Raw genomic sequence first — 17341 nt, 5'->3', positions numbered from 1 at the left:
AAATCGCTGCTGTGTTATACTGTAAGAATATTGTACACTTCTGATTGAATTTTTGCAATAAAACTGGACAAGTTTTATCAAAATAAAATACCGCATCTGCCATGCTATGGCTGGGCTAACTCAAATGCCCCGCCAAATGCACGGTGGCTATGACGGTGATAATGAGCCTCGCGTTCACGTAAAGAACTTGCTCAGGAATGCGCAGGCTAAGTATGCACAGGGGTACTAGTAGAATGTATCTAGATTATGTCATGAGAACATTTACATTTACTAACATGAACTTCAATTATTTTTTTTAAATCTACATGTAACATGGGGGACACCCGGTATATCAAGTTTAAACCTCCATCACACGGAATAATATAAGTATATGGTATTGTAATTTGTATTTTTAAGATAAGTATATGGTCAATTCCAGCCAAAGCGGGCCAAAATTCTCTCTGTGGGCCATTTTGAAAATGTTTTCCTTTTCAATTCTAGACTTATCAAATGAGACGATCATGTCTAGTGAATCATCAGGTGGAAGTGCCATCGGATTGAAAAATAACTTTTCTTGCTAGACCAAATAAAGTGTTAAATGCGCATATGCATGTTACCCACGAATTCAAGCATTTTTCACCTGTTGTACGCCATAAAACTTCACTTTCTTTAATATCTTTCAATATTTTATGTGTGAGTCATATACACTAGAAATCGGTGAAGACTTTGAACGTAAAATAGAATTTTATTACATATATCTACAAAGAAATATTTTGGTTATTACAAATTTTAAGAAAGAACCAGGTGTACAGTTAAGATTGTGTCAATTCTTCGAACTCTTTCCAAAGTGGCTGTCATTTAACATTACTGTATTATTTCGAAAGATTAGAATAAATGCTTCGTATAAATATAAAGTTAGATTTTGTATCTCGTCGCAGGATGAGGATCTCGGATGGATTCGTGGGTAACAGCAATTCCTATTAATTTTTTAAATAAAAATAAAAATACTTTTCCGTATGTCAATAATTCAGGCTGCAATGGCACTAAAATGAATTTTAATCAAAATACAGACTACATGGAATATTTAGAATGGATCATTATGGCATTTTGGGTATAAAAATGTTGAGAATAATGAAGTTGCCAAATTCAAATAGACAGAGCAAACATTTTTATATTATTATTTTAGTAAAATCATTCCATATTTTCATGCAGCAATATTCTATTAACTCGTGTTTGACAGTTCCTATGAACTAAAACACTATCAATACATTGTTAACTATAATTTAAGTAGGGATTCGTGGGTAACCAAAATGTTCGTGGGTAACACATATTTGAAGGTATGTATTGGTAAGCGGCAAAATAGAAAATATTACAGAAGGTTGGAAACCACCATGCGGTTATTCCTCCATTGTGTTTCAATGATTCCCGTGTCTCTAACCAATTGCATTTACCCAAAAAATGGTAATTTAGGATAATCAATCAAAACTTCATGATACAGCTTCAGTATACCTTCAAGAGGACGCTATTAAACAGGACTGTTTTGGAACCTATTTCGCGTGTTTTCAAAATGTTAAGATGCATAAGAAACATATAATTTACGAGAAAATCCTTGGATTCGTGGGTAACGCCGAATTCGTGGGTAAAGCTATAAGTACTATAGTACCGTTTGGGGTTTGTGTTTCTTAGGTGTATAAACTGTAAGTACTGTCAAAATTATAGCATACCCACGGCTTGAATATGTGCTGATTTAAACTTAAAATAAACAATCTCCTTATTTTTCAAGGTTAGCATCTATTCGGGATTCGTGGGTAACAAAAGTTTAAACTGTCGTAGATTCTTTTTTAAAGCGGTGAAAGTATTTGTACGATTTACAATTTTAAGCGCTTGTCAAACTAAATTCAGTGTCCAAAGTCATTAAATGTTAATTTAAGTTATGGCAATTATATTTGCTGGACTCGTGGGTAACAGTTGATACGTGGGTAACGTCAAATTTGATTTTATGGAATTTTATGGGTAAAACGTATTTGCATAAAATAATCACTTGGACCTCAGAATTATAGAACGAAACTTCGTTTCATGATATAGTCATTTATGGCATATTCATTTAACATTTTTCAGAACGATCATTTTATTTTTGATACGCGGGTAACAAAATTATTAGCCAAATTGACTTAATGGCCTCTAGAGTCCACAAACTTTGGTGGAATTCAATCGTTTTACATATGATGAGAGATCATGCAAACGTCTTTCTAACGGCAATAATTTCATTTTGATTGAAGGACATTCAATGACATATATGGTGCTTTATCTTTGAATTCGTGGGTAACGCCAATTCATTTAAGCTATCATAACTTGTCCCCTGGTATAACTTGCTAGTAAAGGCCTATATGCACAAAGAGAGCACATTGGACGTGACATGATATGCTCCATCAATAACGTGATTTCCTTTATTAATGACATTTTAAAGTGGAAAGTTAACATAGAGAGAATTTTGTCCTGCTTTCGCTGGAATTGACCATATATATGGTATTGTCATTTGTATTTTTAAGATAAGTATATATATGGTATTGTAATTTGTATTTTTATGATGCACCTTCAAAATGTAATTTTGAAGTGGTAGTATTAAGGTATTTTGTACGCGCTCTGAGCCTTATGGAAATGACGCAAATGCTCTTTGTATTGTATTGTATTGTATTGTATTGTATTGTATTGTATTGTATTGTAGCTGTACAACATCACTAATTATAGCAAGGTCATCATTTTACGTCAAAAGCGCTCCACAGACTCCGAGTATTAGACGTACAATATTGTATGTACAATATGTACATTATTTAATCTATTGCCATTCTATTTCCAGTAATGTTTAAGTTCTAACGAATGTTTGATGGCGTAAAATCGATAATATGTTACGTACTATATCTGGTAGAAATATATTATCGATTTTACGTCTTCAAACATTCGTTAGAACTTAAACATTACTGGAAATAGAATGGCAATAGATTAAATAACGTACAATATTGTACGTCTAATAAAAAGTCTGTATACTGCTTAAGGATATTAGAGACATTGCGATTTCCAAACGTACACATCGGACGTACGTTGATCTATTCAAAACCACTCTCCTGTATCAAAGCGAGGTCGCGTATTTAGCTTTTTTCGAAGATATTCCACGTGCGAAATCGACGTAAATACATCGTTGAAAATGCACAAAATTTGTCCATTTCACAATATATTAAAGACAGTCAAAGATAATGAACATATGAAGGAAAGTCTAATTATTATTATGATCCTTTTGTTAGTAACAAATCATTATAATAAAGGTACAGCGATGTGTTAAAAATGGACTAAAATTAAACGCAATATTCACACGTACACGCAGAGATTGCCCATTGAAATGTGTGTGATACTTTGCGTTAAAAAAAATTACATTGCGATTTCCCATTTTGGATTCCAACGTAGAATAAAAACGCAGATGCTACGTGAAATATACTGATTTTACCTCATGTCTAAGTCCATGCAACGCGCCCAATTTTCAGGACGAAAGAGTCTCATTTTGAAAGTAAAGTCATGATGTATGTATGTAGTGATCTTTAATCTACCAAAATATATGTTTTGGGGCAACTATAATATTTGGGGAGCACAAAAAACAATTAGGTTTAATGAGCAGGAGAGCGTGGCGCAATGGTTAGGGTACTTGCCTTTAGTGCATGAGGTCCCGGGTTCGATTCCCGGCGGTGGTGATTTGCTGGGATAGTGACTTGGAAAAAAAGTCTGAAATTAATTGGCAACATCTGTAGATTAAATTCAGACCTCCGCTCTCCCCATGGTTCATTTAGAATTGGGTAAATGAATCATGAAAGTACTCCGTCCTTCGGAGGGACGTTAAGCCGTCGGTCCCGTGTGCAGAGAGCCATACCTGTACATGTATTTCGCAGCCAGTTTCGAAAAGAGTAGGGTGTTAACCCCTGACTATTCCCAACCCGTCCTGGTGTTCAAATGGACCCCAATGGAAATAAGCTTCAATAGAGGCTTTCTTGGGTTATCCAGGGTTGTCAAAACCCGAACAAATCAAATCAAATCAAAGCATGTAGGTCAAAATTTTAATCAAAATCAAAAGCGGTCTGTTTGAATTTAAGCAAAGACTCAGCTCACTGTTATTTTTTCAATCACTATGCTCTCTATCGACCTAGGTTAGAAGCTGTTAGATTAGATCAAATATTATAGTCTTTATTCTGGCTTTCTTGTTCTCCTTCGTGACGAATGAGCACACTCCAGTCTGGAACCGAGACTAGCAATATTCAACACCGTATTAACGTACGCGAAAACGTACGTGCTACGTGCTGCGTTTGGAAAATCGCAATGTCTAAACAACTGCTATTCATATTGATCACACAGACGGTCAAGCTGATGACCCATGCCAACAAGTTAACATAATCAGCCGTAACGATTGGGGAGCTGAGCCTCCAACAGCTGCCGTTAAGAACTTAACGGGAGCTGTATCTTACAGTTTTATACACCATACGGGCGGGCCTCCGTGTTCCAACCAATCAGAATGCAGTTCAAGAGTGCGGGGCATTCAGAATCATCACATGAATATAAAGGATAGGTATAGTACAGCAGATTAGTGAATCAATCGATCCCAATGTGATATAAGCAACATAACTGGTATATACAATCCTTGTGGGTAACCTATCATGCTAAATCAGGAATACGGACGGGCTTCCGTGTTCCACCCAATCAGAATGCAGTTCAAGAGTGCGGGGCATTCAGAACTATCACATGAATACAAAGGGTAGGTATAGTACAGCAGATTAGCGAATTAATCGATCCCAAGGTGATATAAGCAACATAATTGGTCAATACAATCCTTGTGGGTCACTTATTAGTATTGCAGATTAATCAATGTTGTTGCCACAATTGAGCCCAAGGTGATACAAGCAACAGAATTGGCATTATTCTCCTTGTGGGTCACTTATTAGAAAAAGTACGTTATTCAACGTTAGCCATTTGTCCAATCACAGAATTCCGAGGTCAAGGTTTATACAAGGGTCAAATTTCAAGGTTACTCAAATTTTGTTTAAACTTATTCCAACATATTCCCAATGTATAGTTTGACCCTTTCTACGGCTTATCTTTTTGGAGTTATGAGCAAAAAGGTCGAAGGTTAACATTTGGGCTACAGAAAATTTCATCCGATTTTGATGAAAATGGTCTCAAATATTCGTCTTGTAATAACAATTAAGAAAAAGAAGAGTAACATTTGGTTACCTAGGAAGCACAGCAGAATAGATCACAACAAATATGACTCATTGGGTATTGACCCTTTCATTATGTTACCTAGGTAACCAATCATCTCACATATTGCAAACTATTCCTTATTGAAATTATTATAGTAAGTCGAAAGGTCAACAAAGTTTATACAGGGGAAAAATTCAAAAATTGTCCATTATCTTGTTTAGACCCACACCAAACTACTCCTAGTTTAAGGTTTCAGAAAAAGCTGCGGTTCTCGAGTTATATATAAAAAGGTCAAAGGTCATATTTTGACCTCCAACAAGATATGAGCAATTTTTTGAATGGGAGCCCTGTATAAACTTTGATGACCTTTTCCCGCCACCTTGGAATTACATTATTTTTGTCCCTTGCTCCAGATTTGTTTAGCACATCAAAAGCTACAACTGGCCGAAATTTAACGCTTTTCCGGAAAATTGCACAATACTTCTGATAAACACGATGCAGGACTAATATTGTGTGATTTCCTTTACCTTTACTTATACAATTATTAATTCATGCCCAGGTACCATTATTTATAGGTTAATGAATGCGTCTTACTTGTTGAGAGTGAAATTGTACAAAATAATGCACGCGTATTGAGATGTTGATGTGTCTAATGCACGAGCCCCAATTTCTCGAGCAACAAGTAATGCGCATTTATTAACCTATTTCATACACGAGAAAAAAAGTCGTGATTTTTTGCTAATTTTATAACAAAATTGTCCCTAAAAATTTTGGAAAATACGAGCAAATATTAGTGCATCAACCCGCCAGGAAAATGAATCAATCCTACGCGATGCGAACGCGCGCAAAAGCACTGCGCGAAGTACGCGGTACGCACCCGTGCAATTATTTATATGTTAATAAATGCGTATCACTTGTTGGGAGTGAAATTGTACAAAACTAGCGGGTACCCGCGCTTCGCGCGGGCCCCCGCTAGATGAGTAAACGGGAGCGGTTAGTAAACGGGAGCGGTTAGCATAAACGATGGAAAATGGTAATCATGACAATTGGTATCGATTTAACAGCTCAATTATTAGGGCCTACTCGGTCAGTGATGTGGTACAATTTGTTGCCTCCATTTTGCAAACGATTTCCTTTAGCATAATCGTTTGCGTAATTTGTGTACCAAACACCCTTTTGACTTATTTTTTTCTTTCAGTTTCTCTCTCTATCTCTTTCCATTTCTTGCTTTCCCGTAGTGGCGTGGGCAGCACATTGAAAGGGGGGAGGTTGTTCAGTTCCCCCGCATGGAGTCTGATTAGGAGTGTGAAGGGGCAAATTTTTTCCCGCGAATCCCCCGAATGACCAACAAAAGTGGGGGGGGGGGGAATTGCCCGCCTGCCCCCCCTTTTTGCGCACACCACAGCTTTCCCGTTATTTCGTTCCATTTCTCTCCTTTTTATTTTCTTGCTTGTTCCTTTCTCTCTCTCTCCTCTCTCTCTCTCTCTCTCTCTCTAGCCCTTTCTGTCTGTCTGTCTTTTTTAGTCTTTCCCATTCTTTCTTTTCGTTTCTCTCACCCTTTCTCTTTCTTGCTTGCTTTCTTTCTTTCATTCTTTCTTTCATTCTTTCTTTCTTTTTTTTCTTTCTTTCTTTCTTTCTTTCTTTCTTTGTCTTTCTTTCTTTCTTTCTTTCTTTGTCTTTCTTTCTTTCTTTCTGGCTGTCTTTCTGTCGTTGTCTTTCTTTCTTTCTGTCTGTCTGTCTGTCTGTCTTTCTTTGTCTTTCTTTGTCTTTCTTTCTTTCTTTCTTCGTGCGAATTTGTTCCACTTTTGCACGCATGTATGTGGCCGTTTCTTTCTTTCGTTCGTTCGTTCTTTCTTTTAAATTTTGTTTCTTTTTCATCAAGTAGGCCTATACTATAGCAACATTGGGTTTCAAGAAGGTTGAGTTACATAGGCGTAACTTCAGGTGGTGGGGTGGGGGAAATGGTATAGGCCTAATTATGGCAATTGGTATCGCTTTTACCAGCACAATAACGCGTGTTTGCATATTAGAATTTGACCAAAACACAAATCCATTTTGCGTATTTTTGGTAGGCCATACCTTTTTTAACTTTCTTTCTTTCTTTGATCTCTTTTCGACACATCCTTCCGTCCTCACTTTCTTTCTTTCCTACCCTTTCCCACCATTTATTTATTTATTTCTCGCCAGGGCTCCTTGTCATTAAACCTTTCTTTCCTTTCCTTTCTTTCTTTCTTTCTTATTTTCCTTCGTTCTCTTTACTTTTGCTCACATCATTTCTTTACTTCTTTCTCATTTTCCCTCTCTGTGTCTTTTTCCTTCTATCTATATCTTTTCTTTCCCTTTCTCCTACTCTGTCTTTCTTCCTCTCTAGGCCTAGGCCTACTCAAGTTATAGTCAAAGGCATCAAAACTCAAAATTTATTTTCAAATTACAAATTTACATACCTTTAAATCAGTTGCGTGTAGCGTGATATGGACAGGCATGTGCCGCCAATCGATCTGAAAATTTAGACAATTCCACAGGAAAATTGCCGAAAAACTGCGGCCATCAAGCCCCCCCGCCCATGGTCGGTCACCCCCCTCAATATGATGACATAACTGCTTAAAATCTTCAACCGGTAATAGCATTAACATTGTTTACCGTCGCAATTTTCGTACCGTCTTGAGGTTGACGCGTGCTCGCTCGCTGGGTTGCTATGCGTGTGTGCGTATTACTGTGCGTAGGCCTATAGCATGGCAACGAAATGACGGGCCACCATTGGTTGATCCACCAAATAAATCCAAATAATTATTTGTATTTATTAATTTATCTATTTATCTAAGCAATTACCATTCATCTGGAAATGCTAGAACTTATTTATTTATCTATTTATTAATTTATTTGTCATCTATAATCTCTGACTTGATACCGATGAATCGATCAGTTCCTCTTCAAAGTATCGATTATCGGCAAGTTCCTCTTTAATAGTATAGATAATGCACGCGTTCTTAGACTACCCCGTAATCAACTTGCCCATTGTGCATACTCTGGATATTGTATTTAAGCTTTAAAACTCTGATTTAATTAATGTGTGCACAATTGATAGATTTTCACATCTGATCTTTTCAGTCACCCTACTCCCTCTGTTTGTTAGCTTCCCAAGTGGACTACTGACTTTGGATTGCGGTTTACATGCTTAACACGGCTGTCTATGAGCCTCTATGGATGAGATTGTCGGAAATCTGGCCATGATGTAATGCATCTTTAAGTGCAATCTGGCTTGTGATTGGTCGCCCAAATCTCGTTATGGTTTAAATCCTCCGGGTACTTGTCATTACCATTAATAACTACATGGTACACAAGTATGCGGCTTTTGTGTTGTGTAATTGCATGAACACGTCAGTGAGTGCATGAGCGCGTCTTGTATTTGCTTGCGGTTAAATTTGATTGATAAACAAGTATGATTGACAGTGTGAGTGTTAGTGTCCATAGTCTAACGCGTACTGAGATGTTGATGCGTCTAATGCACGAGCCCCGAAGAGGGAGTGCATTAGACGCATCAACATCTCAGTACAAGTGCATTATTTTGTACAATTTCTCGAGCAACAAGTGATACGCATTTATTAACCTATTTCATACACGACTTGATTTTTGCCATTTTATAACAATATTGTCACTAAAAATGTTGGAAAATGCAAACAAATATAAATGCATCCACCCGCAAGAAAAATGAACTCGTCCAAAAGCACTGTGCGTACTACGCGGAGTGTGCGCCCGTGCAATTATACAATATTTATGCACGGCTAGTAATTTACTCTTGCGCTGATTGGTTCTCACTATCTAGCAGTGTATGAAACAATATTAATGCACTAAGCGTATTTTTCTAACGGCTTTTCTGATTGGCTATATGGTTCTAAGAGTGTATGAAAATCTCATTTTAGACTAGTCAAGTTAAGTACAAAAATGGGTGCACCTAAAAATGGAACACCGATGTTTTTGCTTGCTAGTGACTCTAAACACTCTCTTGAACAACATCTTACTATAAATAGGGAAATGTTGTATGTATGTATGTATCTATCTATGTATGCCTATAAAGGCTCCGTCAGTTTCGATCCAAATGTCGCCAAATTCATACGGGAGATCGATGAATATACGGGGACGTGTTTAAACTTTATTTGGTTGAAAACGGTCAAGAATTGGCCTCAAAATCAGTGAAAATGTGGTCCGTTGCTATCCAAGGTAAACAAAAAAAGCAGTCAGTTACTAAGCTAGGCCTGCGCGTCGCACGGGCGTATCTAATGCCAAGCCGCTCGCGTACCCAGCAAACATTACACAATCGGCCGCGGCCCGATACTGGCTCTATAAAGGGGCACACCACTAAATCAATGCGCCATTTGTGTAACCCTAATGAGTTCCGGTAAAAACAGAAACTTTTTGAGGTATTTTGGGCTGGTCTGTAGACTTATTAATCAGAAAGAGTGGCGAATTATAGCTTAAATAAAAGTGTAAAGCCTATACATAAATTTGAGTCGCCAAAAAAGTCGCATTTTTATAATTATTGAGAAAATAGGTCCGCAAATTAAAAAATGGCAGAATCGGGTTTGCAGTCTTGAGAGCATGTCAAAAACAGCGAGGGCGCTGTTCGCGGCCTCCTAGCGGGAAAACGAGATGGAAGAACCCCCATACATTGAAACATATGTTAAACTTTCATCGATTTGCAATCGACTGGTCATCATAAAATATTTTAAAACGAGCCCAAAAGGCCTCAAAATGAGCAAAGAAAACCGGTGTTTTTACACGTGTTTCAATGGGAAGATTATTTAGTGGTGTGCGCCCTTCGAAGGGCCTAGGCGTAAAATCGTGCTCTTGAGAGATTCAGCCAAAATTGAAGTTGGCTTTCGATTAAATTGCGGTTTTTGGTTTATATAGATAGTTTTTATGTTAGTGAATATATTTAATGCGTTTTAGATGCAAGTCGCGCTAAGTTTATTCTCTCAGAGGCCTTCAAAGTTAAAGAAACTGTCAAAAATTGTGAGAAAACTAATATTTCTCAGATTTGAAGCAAAATTGTCTTAAGGTGACAAATCGGCACAAGTCTTTGAACCTCTCAAATCTTAACTATTTTATAGGGGGGGGGGTGATTGTTGTAAAATCATTAATATATAGACCTTTGCTATTATGAAACCTAATTTCTTTTCATTTTAAAGCGGGTTTTAGCAGATAAACGGTCTAAAACTATATGTTGAGAATTGGTATTTAATACAAATCTAGGAAATAAGCACAAATGGTCAAAATGTTGAAAATGTGCACATTTTTGGCATGCACCATGTATCTTTGATAGGACATTTCTCTTGATGTGGATGTCACAGAGCACTCAAACCTTGAGTGTTTTACTCAAAACATTTTATATTTCAAGAAAAATATAAAAAAATTCGATTTTATGAACATCATTTATTCCTTGAAGGGGGACACCACTAAATCAATGCGCCATTTGTGTAACCCTAATGAGTTCCGGTAAAAACAGAAACTTTTTGAGGTATTTTGGGCTGGTCTGTAGACTTATTAATCAGAAAGAGTGGCGAATTATAGCTTAAATAAAAGTGTAAAGCCTATACATAAATTTGAGTCGCCAAAAAAGTCGCATTTTTATCATTATTGAGAAAATAGGTCCGCGAATTAAAAAATGGCAGAATCGGGTTTGCAGTCTTGAGAGCATGTCAAAAACAGCGAGGGCGCTGTTCGCGGCCTCCTAGCGGGAAAACGAGATGGAAGAACCCCATACATTGAAACATATGTTAAACTTTCATCGATTTGCAATCGACTGGTCATCATAAAATATTTTAAAACGAGCCCAAAAGGCCTCAAAATGAGCAAAGAAAACCGGTGTTTTTACACGTGTTTCAATGGGAAGATTATTTAGTGGTGTGCGCCCTTCGAAGGGCCTAGGCGTAAATCGTGCTCTTGAGAGATTCAGCCAAAATTGAAGTTGGCTTTCGATTAAATTGCGGTTTTTGGTTTATATAGATAGTTTTTATGTTAGTGAATATATTTAATGCGTTTTAGATGCAAGTCGCGCTAAGTTTATTCTCTCAGAGGCCTTCAAAGTTAAAGAAACTGTCAAAAATTGTGAGAAAACTAATATTTCTCAGATTTGAAGCAAAATTGTCTTAAGGTGACAAATCGGCACAAGTCTTTGAACCTCTCAAATCTTAACTATTTTATAGGGGGGTGATTGTTGTAAAATCATTAATATATAGACCTTTGCTATTATGAAACCTAATTTCTTTTCATTTTAAAGCGGTTTTAGCAGATAAACGGTCTAAAACTATATGTTGAGAATTGGTATTTAATACAAATCTAGGGAAATAAGCACAAATGGTCAAAATGTTGAAAATGTGCACATTTTTGGCATGCACCATGTATCTTTGATAGGACATTTCTCTTGATGTGGATGTCACAGAGCACTCAAACCTTGAGTGTTTTACTCAAAACATTTTATATTTCAAGAAAAATATAAAAAAATCGATTTTATGAACATCATTTATTACTTGAAGGGGCACACCACTCAATTAATCCGCCATTTGTAGTAACCCTAATGAGTTCCGGTAAAAAACAGAAACTTTTTGAGGTATTTTGGGCTGGTCTGTAGACTTATTAATCAGAAAGAGTGGCGAATTATAGCTTAAATAAAAGTGTAAAGCCTATACATAAATTTGAGTCGCCAAAAAAGTCGCATTTTTATAATTATTGAGAAAATAGGTCCGCGAATTAAAAAATGGCAGAATCGGGTTTGCAGTCTTGAGAGCATGTCAAAAACAGCGAGGGCGCTGTTCGCGGCCTCCTAGCGGGAAAACGATATGGAAGAACCACCATACATTGAAACATATGTTAAACTTGCATCGTTTTGCAATCGACTGGTCATCATAAAATATTTTAAAACGAGCCCAAAAGGCCTCAAAATGAGCAAAGAAAACCGGTGTTTTTACACGTGTTTCAATGGGAAGATTATTTAGTGGTGTGCGCCCTTCGAAGGGCCTAGGCGTAAAATCGTGCTCTTGAGAGATTCAGCCAAAATTGAAGTTGGCTTTCGATTAAATTGCGGTTTTTGGTTTATATAGATAGTTTTTATGTTAGTGAATATATTTAATGCGTTTTAGATGCAAGTCGCGCTAAGTTTATTCTCTCAGAGGCCTTCAAAGTTAAAGAAACTGTCAAAATTGTGAGAAAACTAATATTTCTCAGATTTGAAGCAAAATTGTCTTAAGGTGACAAATCGGCACAAGTCTTTGAACCTCTCAAATCTTAACTATTTTATAGGGGGGGGGTGATTGTTGTAAAATCATTAATATATAGACCTTTGCTATTATGAAACCTAATTTCTTTTCATTTTAAAGCGGTTTTAGCAGATAAACGGTCTAAAACTATATGTTGAGAATTGGTATTTAATACAAATCTAGGGAAATAAGCACAAATGGTCAAAATGTTGAAAATGTGCACATTTTTGGCATGCACCATGTATCTTTGATAGGACATTTCTCTTGATGTGGATGTCACAGAGCACTCAAACCTTGAGTGTTTTACTCAAAACATTTTATATTTCAAGAAAAATATAAAAAATTCGATTTTATGAACATCATTTATTCCTTGAAGGGCCTAGGCGTAAAATCGTGCTCTTGAGAGATTCAGCCAAAATTGAAGTTGGCGTACGATTAAATTGCGGTTATTTGATTTATATCGATAGTAATTATGTCAGTGAATATATCTAATGCGTATTAGATGCAAGCCGCGCTACGTTTCTTCTCTCAGAGGCCTTCAAAGTTAAAGAAACTGTCAAAATTGTGAGAAAACTAATATTTCTCAGATTTGAAGCAAAATTGTCTTAAGGTGACAAATCGGCACAAGTCTTTGAACCTCTCAAATCTTAACTATTTTATAGGGGGGGGGGGGGTGATTGTTGTAAAATCATTAATATATAGACCTTTGCTATTATGAAACCTAATTTCTTTTCATTTTAAAGCGGTTTTTAGCAGATAAACGGTCTAAAACTATATGTTGAGAATTGGTATTTAATACAAATCTAGGGAAATAAGCACAAATGGTCAAAATGTTGAAAATGTGCACATTTTTGGCATGCACCATGTATCTTTGATAGGACATTTCTCTTGATGTGGATGTCACAGAGCACTCAAACCTTGAGTGTTTTACTCAAAACATTTTATATTTCAAGAAAAAAAAAAAAAAATTCGATTTTATGAACATCATTTATTCCTTGAAGGGGCACACCACTAAATCAATGCGCCATTTGTGTAACCCTAATGAGTTCCGGTAAAAACAGAAACTTTTTGAGGTATTTTGGGCTGGTCTGTAGACTTATTAATCAGAAAGAGTGGCGAATTATAGCTTAAATAAAAGAGGAAAGCATATACATAAATTTGAATCACAAAAAAGTCGCATTTTTATAATTATTGAGAAAATAGGAAAGAAAAAAAAAAAATGGCAGAATCGGGTTTGCAGTCTTGAGAGCATGTCAAAACAGCGAGGGCGCTGTTCGCGGCCTCCTAGCGGGAAAACGAGATGGAAGAACCCCATACATTGAAACATATGTTAAACTTTCATCGATTTGCAATCGACTGGTCATCATAAAATATTTTAAAACGAGCCCAAAAGGCCTCAAAATGAGCAAAGAAAACCGGTGTTTTTACACGTGTTTCAATGGGAAGATTATTTAGTGGTGTGCGCCCTTCGAAGGGCCTAGGCGTAAAATCGTGCTCTTGAGAGATTCAGCCAAAATTGAAGTTGGCTTTCGATTAAATTGCGGTTTTTGGTTTATATAGATAGTTTTTATGTTAGTGAATATATTTAATGCGTTTTAGATGCAAGTCGCGCTAAGTTTATTCTCTCAGAGGCCTTCAAAGTTAAAGAAACTGTCATAAATTGTGAGAAAACTAATATTTCTCAGATTTGAAGCAAAATTGTCTTAAGGTGACAAATCGGCACAAGTCTTTGAACCTCTCAAATCTTAACTATTTTATAGGGGGGGGGTGATTGTTGTAAAATCATTAATATATAGACCTTTGCTATTATGAAACCTAATTTCTTTTCATTTTAAAGCGGTTTTTAGCAGATAAACGGTCTAAAACTATATGTTGAGAATTGGTATTTAATACAAATCTAGGGAAATAAGCACAAATGGTCAAAATGTTGAAAATGTGCACATTTTTGGCATGCACCATGTATCTTTGATAGGACATTTCTCTTGATGTGGATGTCACAGAGCACTCAAACCTTGAGTGTTTTACTCAAAACATTTTATATTTCAAGAAAAATATAAAAAAATTCGACTTTATGAACATCATTTATTCCTTGAAGGGGGCACACCACTAAATCAATGCGCCATTTGTGTAACCCTAATGAGTTCCGGTAAAAAACAGAAACTTTTTGAGGTATTTTGGGCTGGTCTGTAGACTTATTAATCAGAAAGAGTGGCGAATTAAAAATAAAAGTGTAAAGCCTATACATAAATTTGACTCGCCAAAAAAGTCGCATTTTTATAATTATTGAGAAAATAGGTCCGCGAATTAAAAAATGGCAGAATCGGGTTTGCAGTCTTGAGAGCATGTCAAAAACAGCGAGGGCGCTGTTCGCGGCCTCCTAGCGGGAAAACGAGATGGAAGAACCCCATACATTGAAACATATGTATAACTTTCATCGATTTGCAATCGACTGGTCATCATAAAATATTTTAAAACGAGCCCAAAAGGCCTCAAAATGAGCAAAGAAAACCGGTGTTTTTACACGTGTTTCAATGGGAAGATTATTTAGTGGTGTGCGCCCTTCGAAGGGCCTAGGCGTAAAATCGTGCTCTTGAGAGATTCAGCCAAAATTGAAGTTGGCTTTCGATTAAATTGCGGTTTTTGGTTTATATAGATAGTTTTTATGTTAGTGAATATATTTAATGCGTTTTAGATGCAAGTCGCGCTAAGTTTATTCTCTCAGAGGCCTTCAAAGTTAAAGAAACTGTCAAAAATTGTGAGAAAACTAATATTTCTCAGATTTGAAGCAAAATTGTCTTAAGGTGACAAATCGGCACAAGTCTTTGAACCTCTCAAATCTTAACTATTTTATAGGGGGGGGGGTGATTGTTGTAAAATCATTAATATATAGACCTTTGCTATTATGAAACCTAATTTCTTTTCATTTTAAAGCGGTTTTTAGCAGATAAACGGTCTAAAACTATATGTTGAGAATTGGTATTTAATACAAATCTAGGGAAATAAGCACAAATGGTCAAAATGTTGAAAATGTGCACATTTTTGGCATGCACCATGTATCTTTGATAGGACATTTCTCTTGATGTGGATGTCACAGAGCACTCAAACCTTGAGTGTTTTACTCAAAACATTTTATATTTCAAGAAAAATATAAAAAAATTCGATTTTATGAACATCATTTATTCCTTGAAGGGGCACACCACTAAATCAATGCGCCATTTGTGTAACCCTAATGAGTTCCGGTAAAAAACAGAAACTTTTTGAGGTATTTTGGGCTGGTCTGTAGACTTATTAATCAGAAAGAGTGGCGAATTATAGCTTAAATAAAAGTGTAAAGCCTATACATAAATTTGAGTCGCCAAAAAAGTCGCATTTTTATAATTATTGAGAAAATAGGTCCGCGAATTAAAAAATGGCAGAATCGGGTTTGCAGTCTTGAGAGCATGTCAAAAACAGCGAGGGCGCTGTTCGCGGCCTCCTAGCGGGAAAACGAGATGGAAGAACCCCATACATTGAAACATATGTTAAACTTTCATCGATTTGCAATCGACTGGTCATCATAAAATATTTTAAAACGAGCCCAAAAGGCCTCAAAATGAGCAAAGAAAACCGGTGTTTTTACACGTGTTTCAATGGGAAGATTATTTAGTGGTGTGCGCCCTTCGAAGGGCCTAGGCGTAAAATCGTGCTCTTGAGAGATTCAGCCAAAATTGAAGTTGGCTTTCGATTAAATTGCGGTTTTTGGTTTATATAGATAGTTTTATGTTAGTGAATATATTTAATGCGTTTTAGATGCAAGTCGCGCTAAGTTTATTCTCTCAGAGGCCTTCAAAGTTAAAGAAACTGTCAAAATTGTGAGAAAACTAATATTTCTCAGATTTGAAGCAAAATTGTCTTAAGGTGACAAATCGGCACAAGTCTTTGAACCTCTCAATCTTAACTATTTTATAGGGGGGTGATTGTTGTAAAATCATTAATATATAGACCTTTGCTATTATGAAACCTAATTTCTTTTCATTTTAAAGCGGTTTTTAGCAGATAAACGGTCTAAAACTATATGTTGAGAATTGGTATTTAATACAAATCTAGGGAAATAAGCACAAATGGTCAAAATGTTGAAAATGTGCACATTTTTGGCATGCACCATGTATCTTTGATAGGACATTTCTCTTGATGTGGATGTCACAGAGCACTCAAACCTTGAGTGTTTTACTCAAAACATTTTATATTTCAAGAAAAATATAAAAAAATTCGATTTTATGAACATCATTTATTCCTTGAAGGGCCTAGGCGTAAAATCGTGCTCTTGAGAGATTCAGCCAAAATTGAAGTTGGCTTTCGATTAAATTGCGGTTTTTTGGTTTATATAGATAGTTTTTATGTTAGTGAATATATTTAATGCGTTTTAGATGCAAGTCGCGCTAAGTTTATTCTCTCAGAGGCCTTCAAAGTTAAAGAAACTGTCAAAAATTGTGAGAAAACTAATATTTCTCAGATTTGAAGCAAAATTGTCTTAAGGTGACAAATCGGCACAAGTCTTTGAACCTCTCAAATCTTAACTATTTTATAGGGGGGGGGTGATTGTTGTAAAATCATTAATATATAGACCTTTGCTATTATGAAACCTAATTTCTTTTCATTTTAAAGCGGTTTTTAGCAGATAAACGGTCTAAAACTATATGTTGAGAATTGGTATTTAATACAAATCTAGGGAAATAAGCACAAATGGTCAAAATGTTGAAAATGTGCACATTTTTGGCATGCACCATGTATCTTTGATAGGACATTTCTCTTGATGTGGATGTCACAGAGCACTCAAACCTTGAGTGTTTTACTCAAAACATTTTATATTTCAAGAAAAATATAAAAAATTC

Source organism: Amphiura filiformis, chromosome 2, assembly GCF_039555335.1.
Source record: "Amphiura filiformis chromosome 2, Afil_fr2py, whole genome shotgun sequence".
NCBI lineage: Eukaryota > Metazoa > Echinodermata > Ophiuroidea > Amphilepidida > Amphiuridae > Amphiura > Amphiura filiformis.
Note: the sequence above shows the minus strand (reverse complement) of the source record.